This window comes from Palaemon carinicauda, chromosome 26 (genome assembly GCF_036898095.1).
Source record: "Palaemon carinicauda isolate YSFRI2023 chromosome 26, ASM3689809v2, whole genome shotgun sequence".
NCBI lineage: Eukaryota > Metazoa > Arthropoda > Malacostraca > Decapoda > Palaemonidae > Palaemon > Palaemon carinicauda.
Genome location: NC_090750.1, coordinates 53,439,539 through 53,448,600, shown reverse-complemented (window position 1 = coordinate 53,448,600; position 9,062 = coordinate 53,439,539).

The following is a 9,062-nucleotide window of genomic DNA, read 5'->3' as shown; positions in this document are numbered from 1 at the left end:
TCTCACCTATATAATAAGGAGCAATAGCCTGGCTATATATATATATATATATATATATATAAATATATATATATATATAAATATATATATATATATATACATATATATATAAATATATATATATGTATATATATATATGTATATGTAGGTATGTATTTACATATATATATATATATATATATGTGTGTGTGTGTGTGTGTGTGTATACCTATGTACACACACATATATATACATTATATATATACATATATATACATCTCTCTCTCTCTCTCTCTCTCTCTCTCTCTCTCTCATATATATATATATATATATATATATATAAATATATATTTACTTATACATGTTCCAGTCATGCTGAGCAACATGCCCAAACGTATAATTACTCGGACTCTCCCCATCCTTCAGGTAGTAGAAGAGGGAGTAGTATTACCCTGATGAGACGGGGAACCCAGAGAAGTACACTTTGTGTATATGTGCATATCCATCTAAATATTCAGCCGTCATTTTTAACGGGTTGCGTACACTGGTGTTACATGGTGTCATAAGCTGTCTGATAATCCATGGAGAGGTGACTTCTGAACAGGCCATAGATAATTTAAAGGCTGAAGGATTCAAGGATATAAGGACCCAAGAGTGTCCTGGGATTGCAAGTTTGATGGTGAGGCAAAGTTATGAAGGTTTGACTGAGTAACTGAAACAGGATTGTCAAATACATCTAAGAAGAAAGGTGACATAGGGGACTAAAGAAGGTTTGAACATTATCTGAGATGTGTCAAGAGCGGTCATTATTATTATTATTATTATTATTATTATTATTATTAGTTAAGCTATAACCCTAATTGGAAAAGTAAGATGCTATAAGCACAAGGACTCCAACAGGAAAAAAATAGCCCAGCGAGGAAAGGATATAAGGGAATAAATAAATGGTATAAGAAGTAATGAACAATGAAAATAAGATATTTTAGAAACAATAACAATATTGAAATAGATATTTTATACATACACTATATATATATATATATATATATATATATATATATATATATATATTATACATGCAGTATATATATATATATATACATATATACATATATATATATATATATATATACATATATATATATATATATATATGTATATATATAAATATATATATATGTATATATATATATATATATATACATTCTAAAGGATGGGATGAGGGGTAGAATTACTTCTGTATAAGACAGTAAAAACGGAAGAGGAGTGACTGTAAGAAATTTTTTTCTCTTTATCGTAATACCAAAATTGGTTTCAATTTTATATCAGTGGTGCAACTGACCACAACCTCAGGTCTACAGTTACACCTCAGTGCTCCAATAGCCTTGTAGCCGAGGGCTCTTTTCAAGATGGTCACTTTCTCCTTGATGGCAGAAATCTACATATTATTTACGTTTGTGCAACTTGGATTTGCCTGAAGGTATTATCTCAGGTTTTTCTTGATAAGTCCTGTTGCTTCTCCCCCCCCATCCCCCACCGCCTCCACTATCACAGGTATTATTCCTAGTTCTTTCAGATCTGATGCATTTTTCATGTCGTTTTTTAGTTCTTGGTATTTCGTTATTTTCTGCCTTTCAGCTCTGTTGAGTATACGAGGGAAAGTGTATGGCAAGATTTATATTCAGGATGTATTAGAGTGAAAAGGGGCTTAGACTAAGTGACGAGAAGTGGATCAAATATTGCTTATATAACAGTTAAGAGAGAAATTTATCAGTAAAAAATAGAGATATTTGGCATTAATCAACGAAGAAGAATCTGACAGTAAAATTAAAAGAAAGTCGATCTAACAAGATTTCTCTTTCTTTCGTTTATTTTACTCCTATTCGAAGTTGTATCAGATTGTAGAGAGAGAGAGAGAGAGAGAGAGAGAGAGAGAGAGAGAGAGAGCGAGAGAATGTCTTTAAGATATATATATACGGCATAACAGTCCAAAGTAAATTCTTTTTGGCAAATATTTTTCTTGTTATTTGAATTTCTAAAAACGTATATTACAGTTTGCAGATAAGATGTCGTATTTTAAGAAATATGACTTATCATGCCAGAATAAGAACTGAGATTATCTGTTACTTAGAAAGTCAGCTTTCATTTTACACAGAATATCGCCAAGATAACAAAATGTATAATTTCTAAAAATAATATATCCTCTATGATATCACATACTGTAAAAGACAATTTCTGATATTTTTATCGAATGTTACTCATATGAGTTTTTCTACACCTATGACTCTCTCTCTCTCTCTCTCTCTCTCTCTCTCTCTCTCTCTCTCTCTAAGCTGGAAATAAAGAGATTCTCTCTCTCTCTCTCTCTCTCTCTCTCTCGTGGTAAAAATTCATTACATATAAGCTGGAAGTAAAGAGATTCTCTCTCTCTCTCTCTCTGTCTCTCTCTCTCTCTCTCTCTCTCTCAAGTGGTAGAAATTCATTACATATAAAATGGAAATAAAAAGATTCTCTCTCTCTCTCTCTCTCTCTCTCTCTCTCTCTCTCTCTCTCTGTCTGTCTGTCTGTCTGTCTGTCTGTCTGTCTCTCTCTCTCTCTCTCTCTCTCTCTCTCTCTCAAGTGGTAGAAATTCATTACATATAAGCTGGAAATAAAAAGATTCTCTCTCTCTCTCTCTCTCTCTCTCTCTCTCTCTCTCTCTCTCTCAGCATATACATGGGACAGACTTCCAGCGGATGTAGTAAACAGTAACACAGTAAATGAGTTCAAAAATAAGCTAGATAAGATCATAAAAACTCTCTAAGCGTTCAAAATAAATCGCTCTACCCAAGAGAAAATGGGGTCTCCTCGGATCGACTGAAAGGTCTTTGAGACATTCAAAATCCTTGTATCTCCCAAGGAAGTTAATCTCCTTGGTAACTACTTGTAACTCATTGTAAAACAAGATATTCATCAATTATATTTAAATTTACGTCAAAATCATCGCCTGTATGTAAAATGCAAATTATTACCTATATATTTTATTTTAGTTCATCATAAAATATATTTTGAGGAACAGTAAATACAGGTGATTGAATCATGATCGATAGGGTAAAGTCCAATATGTATATATATATATATATATATATATAGTATATATGTATATATATACATATGATATATATACATATGATATATATACATATATAAATATATATATATATGCATACATACAGTATATATAACGGATTTTGAGCGAAGCAAAAAATCTATTTTTGGGTGAGATGGCCATGTCGTCCTGATGGAAGTTCCTATAGGGTAGCTTCCTAGGGTATATTACAACTACGGCGATATTCCCAGAGAATTTACCTTAAGGTACCAGAATTCTAACTCCTGGAGCGAGTATCCCTCGTGAAAGGGATATCGCGACATATCAGAGGACGTATTCTTGACACGCCACATGGCAATCTGCATCCCGAACAGAGATTTCGTCTCGCAGGGGGCAAATGGCAAGAAACGAATTCGGGAAAGAAAAAGGGGGAGCCGCTCCCAAGGCTCCCTATCTCCCGATTCGTAAGCGTGCCTGGCGCCAATCCTGGCGCCATCTGTATTCCTTGTAGCGTACACGAGGTGCTACAGATACTGTATGTAGGGAGGGGTCCTACGGCCCTTTCTTAGAAAGGCAAGGGCGGGTCCATCAGGACGACATGGCCATCTCACCCAAAAATAGATTTTTCGCTTCGCTCAAAATCCGTTTTTTGGGCTCAAGCCATGTCGTCCTGATGGAAGTATACCAGAGCATTACTGTATCTGTGGATTCTCAGAACGTGCCGTACTCCCCGGATGTAATTTTTCCCGGTCGACTAGACCTAGAGACCTAAGATTTTACCGTTATACATCTTTTCAACTAACTATAAACCATGTTAGAGCTTCCTGCCCCCTACAGGGAAGAGTCCTACTAGACTCTGGAAAAGTCTCGAAGAGTACATATACCTATGTATGAATACCAGGCAAGCTAATATAGTGGTCTCGCCCTATATTAAGTAAAGCATAGTTTGTAAAGAATCACTGCGTCAATATGAAATATCGACCAGTTCTCCGCACAATACTTGTATTGGACAAAGGTTTTATATCCGCATAGGAGGAAAACCAATGCAACATAGCTTGCATAAAGGAACAATTCTATTAGAATTATCCCAGATAAGGTACATAGAATGAATGCTCAATTATACCAATAAATTGACACAGGTGAAGGAGACGCAAGGTTCTCAAGAACCAGTTTATTGACAGGCAATAAATAGACAGGTTAACCACAATTATATATATATATATATATATATATATACATAAGAAGAGGATAACCCAAAACTTTAGGCATAAGTATGATAGTAAACAGAACTTGTTTGTCTGAAAGAAAAAACATTAAATGCCACTTTTAAGATACTGAGGTATCAAAGTCATAAAAGTCTGTATTACAAATCAATGACATTAGCGTTAGAAACGCTCGGCACACATGTCTGCACTTATGCTAGGTTCACCTTTGGAAATGGAACAGTCTACATGGGCAACACAGTGCCCTCACTTAGTTTGTAGTACAGTATGTAACTACACACTCACCCTGGAATTAATCGTCCCAATTAAAACCACTGTTCCTCGCAGAGTTAAACAGTAGGGTTAACACCGCGACCCACTGCTACCACAGATCTCTTTAGTTCCTCTACTTGCTTCGCACAGTGGTGAAAGAACACTCTGGAAGACTTCCAGCCAGTGTATAAACGGAGATGTTCAAAATCCATACAATTAAAGAAATTTTAAGGATGAGGCAACTTTCCTCGGATCGTGACCTGCGGGTGTACTGTCAGGATCCGCTCTGCGAATAAAATATGTGATTTTCGCTCTGAGTTGATTCAGAGATAAATTTGAGCCTGATGTTTCTCCCTTGAATAGTTGACCACCCTTGAAGTCTGAAGTTCTATGAAGATAGACCTTTAGGCATTCTACTGGACATAGAGATGCATCTTCTTTCAGAGGGCAGATTCTCCAGGGACCCCACCTGTTGGTGGGTAACTCATTCTTGGCGAGAAACGTAGTATCCGGAAACAGGTTCAGTTCTCCCCCATCCAGGAACTGAACACGACCTGCCTCTCTCGAGAGGGCTACAATCTCACTAACCCTGGCCCCGGACGCGAGTGCAAATAGGAAAATAACTTTTTGTGTCAAATCCTTTAACGCACACTCTTCATTGCTCAACAGAGAAGCGAAATGAAGAATTGTCTAAAGACCATGAAATGGGCTTTGGAGGTGCTGAAGGTCTGAGCCTAGCGCAGGCTTTCAGGACTTTATTAAAGATCTCGTTACCTAGGTCGACCTGGAAGGCATATAGAATGGGTCTTGTCAAAGCAGACTTACACGCTGAAATCGTGTTAGCTGCCAATCCTGACCATGGAGGTGGAGAAGAAAGATAAGCAGAAGTCTGTCAAGATCTCCTGCGGATTCTTCGCCTTGACAAAAGGCCACCCATTTTCTCCAAGATGACTCATATAGCCTTCTAGTAGATTTGCACTTATATTCCTCAAGGAAGTCTATGCTGGCTTTCGAAATCCCGAAACGCTTTCTCACCGCTAGGGAGAGAAAATCATGAGCTGCAGGGTCCGGGTTTTCTGTAATGAAGCGCAGACAGTTGACTTCTGGACTCGCTGGGTCAGAACTGGATCTGGTAGCGGTACAAACTTCAGCTACAGTTCCAATGCCAGGGGGAACCACACGCTGTTCGGCCACTTGTGGGCCACTATTGCCGCTACCCCCTTGAAGGATCTCAGTTTGTTGAGGACCCTCAACAGAAGGGTGTGAGGAGGGAACAGATAAATCTTGGACCATCTGTTCCAGTCGAGGGACATCGCGTCCACTGCTTCCGCTAAGGGGTCCTCGTACGGGGACACGTACAGGGGCAACTTCTTGTTGTCTTTCGTCGCAAATAGGTCTATCTGCAGTTCTGGGACTTGATTCAGAATGAAGGAGAATGATCCTGCGTCTAAGGACCATTCCGACTCTATCGGTGTGAACCTGGATAGAGCGTCCGCCGTCACATTGCGGACTCCTTGAAAGTGAACTGCCGACAGGTACCACTTCTTCTTTTCCGCCAATCGGAAGATGGCCAACATCACCTGGTTAAGAGGTGGTGACCTCGATCCTTGTCGATTCAAGCATCTCACAACTACCTCGCTGTCCATCACCAACCTTATGTGGATCGAGTGACGCGGGGAGACTTTCTTTAAGGTAAGGAGCACTGCCATAGCTTCAAGAAAGTTTTATGTGAAAGGTCTTGAATAGCTTGGACCAAGTCCCCTGGACTTTTTTCCGATGAGAGTTACCTCCCCATCCCTCCTTCGAGGCGTCTGAGTGAATCGTCACCGACGGGGGAGGTGGCTGAAGAAGAACCGACTTCTTTAGATGTCTGGCTTGGGACCAAGGCCTGAGAAGAGTACTTAGCCGAAGCGGAACTGGTTTTCTCAGATCTCTTCGCGCGTTTGATGCATAACTTCTCCAAACTCCGGTTGCATCCTTTAGCTGTGCTCTTAGCACTGGGTCTGTCACCGAAGCAAACTGGAGAGAGCCCAGTACCCTCTCCTGTTCGCGTCTTGATATCCTTTCGGAATCTAGAAGTCTCTTGACAGAACCCGCTATCTCCTTCCTTTTCTTCGCCGGGATGGAGAAACGGTGTGACAAAAGGCCCCAGTGGATTCCCAGCCACTGGAACTTTTGAGATGGAGAAAGTCGAGACTTTTTTTCTGTTGATCTTGAAGCCTAGGTACTCTAGGAACTGGATCACTTGACTGGAAGCTTGCAAGCATTCTGTCTCGGATGCTGCCCACACCAACCAGTCGTCCAGGTAGGCTACTACCTGAATTCCCTTTAGGCGTAATTGTTTGAGAGCTACGCTCGCAAGCTTCGTAAAAATCCTTGGGGCTATGTTTAGCCCGAATGGCATGGCTCTGAAGGCGTATAGTCTTCGTTGTAGCCTGAACCCTAGGTAGGGGGAGAGCCGATGGCTGATTGGAATGTGCCAATAGGCGTCTGACAAGTCTATAGAGACGGAATATGCCCTCTTGGGCAGTAAGGTCCTTATGTGTTGCAGTGTTAGCATTTTGAATTTGCAATTCACTATGAACTTGTTGAGTGGCGACAAGTCCAGAATGACTCTGAGCTTTTCCGAGTCTTTCTTGGGAACACAAAACAGCCTCCCTTAGAAATTGATGGGCTTCACCCTTCGGATCACCTTTTTTCTCCAACAGTTCTTGAACGTACTCCTCCATAACGGGGGTGGAGTGTTGGAAAAACCGAAGGCACGGGGGTGGAGTGCTGTACCAGCTCCAGCCCAGTCCATTCTTGAGTAGGCTGTGGGCCCGGGGATCGAAGGTCCACCGATCCCGAAATTTCAGAAGTCTCCCTCCTACTGGTATCATCTCACTTGGACTGCCGTCCTGAGGTCTTGCCTCCCTGACCACGACCACCCCTGAATCCCCTTCCCCTTGAGGGGCACCTAGACGAGCCTCTGGCTGCTCCTCTAGGCATTGCTCGAAAGGAAGTAGACTGCCCTTCGAACGCTGGGGTGAATGCCGTGGACTGTGTCGACACGGCCTGGGGTACCCACTGAAAAGTGGTCGGGGTTTGTGCCACGATCTGGGGCACTGGGGGCAATGGCAATTGCAGTTGCTGTTGCTGTCTAACAGGCATGGCTGGCCGAGACGGTAGCCTAGTCCTCATAGTCTTCCTCTTTGGTTGAGGACCCTCATCCGGGGAAGACTTTCTTTTGATAGCCAGGCCCCACTCCTGGAGAAGGTTTCTATTCTCCAAGGCGGCCTTATCAACAACTTCTTTGACCAAGTCGGTAGGGAAAAGGTCTTTTCCCCAAATGTTGGAGGAGATTAGTTTCCTTGGCTCGTGCCTCACCGTAGCCGAGGTGAACACGAACTCCCTACAAGCTCTCCTTGCCTTGACAAAGCCATAAAGGTCCTTCGTCACTGTGGCCAGATGAGTCTTGGCCACCACCATGAACATTTCATGGACCTTGGGGTCACTTGCCATCATCTCGAGAGTAGTCTGAAGAGACATTGAGGCAGCCAGTCTTTTTTTGGTCTCGAACTCTTTTTGCAAAAGAAAGTCAGACAGCTTAGGGAGGTCCTCGCCTAACTGACGTCCGGCAATATCAGCCTCCAACTTTCCAACTGAGAACGTAAGATGGACGTCCTTCCAGTCTTTGTGGTCCATAGGCAGGGCCAGCGACAAGGGTTTACACTCCTCCAGGTAGGGGCAAGGCTTGCCGGCCTCGACTGCTTTTAGTACAGCCGCAAACCCTTTCTGTAAAAAGGGGAAGGCTCTAGTAGGCGAGGACACAAAGGAAGGGAGCTTCTTGCTCAATGCGGCTACCTTTGAGTTAGAGAAGCCCCTCTCTTTCATCGAGGATGAAAGTAGAGCTTGAGCCTTAGCATGGTCCATCACTATGACCTCCTTCGGCTCTGTCTCCTCCTTTGAAGCTGGTTCCTTCCTCAGCCGGACATAACAGTCCGGATATGATGCCTTGCTGGGCCAGAATTCCACCTCCTCCAGGGGAACTGAGCCCAGCTTATCCGAGATGACGATCTTTCCAGTCGTCATCGGCATGTGCTCAGCATACCTCCATGGGTTAGCATCTGAGCACAAGGGAAGGTCTTTCACATTGAGCTTTTTCTGGGGCCCATGTGATTCTGCAAGGCACTGCATCCGCAGTTCCATTGCAGCCGCCTTCTCCTGATTCTCCTTCTGCATTTGTTGGATCATTCCAACAATAGAAGAGAGGGCCTGTCCCAGCTCTACTGGGAGACCGGCCGATGTTGAGGGAATAGGCTCCGGAATCTGAACCGGAGTAGCCGACACCTCGTCGACCTCTTCCTCTACAACGTCTGGGGCTTGAACTTCATCCTGGGCTTCTGCCAGGAGGTCTTCCTCCAGACGCTCGTCCACATCAGACATCCTGTCATCTAACTGGATGTCTTGCATCGCGACCGCGACTTCAGCATCCACCTGGATCTGAACTTGGGGGATCTCCTCTTGAGGCTGGGGAATCA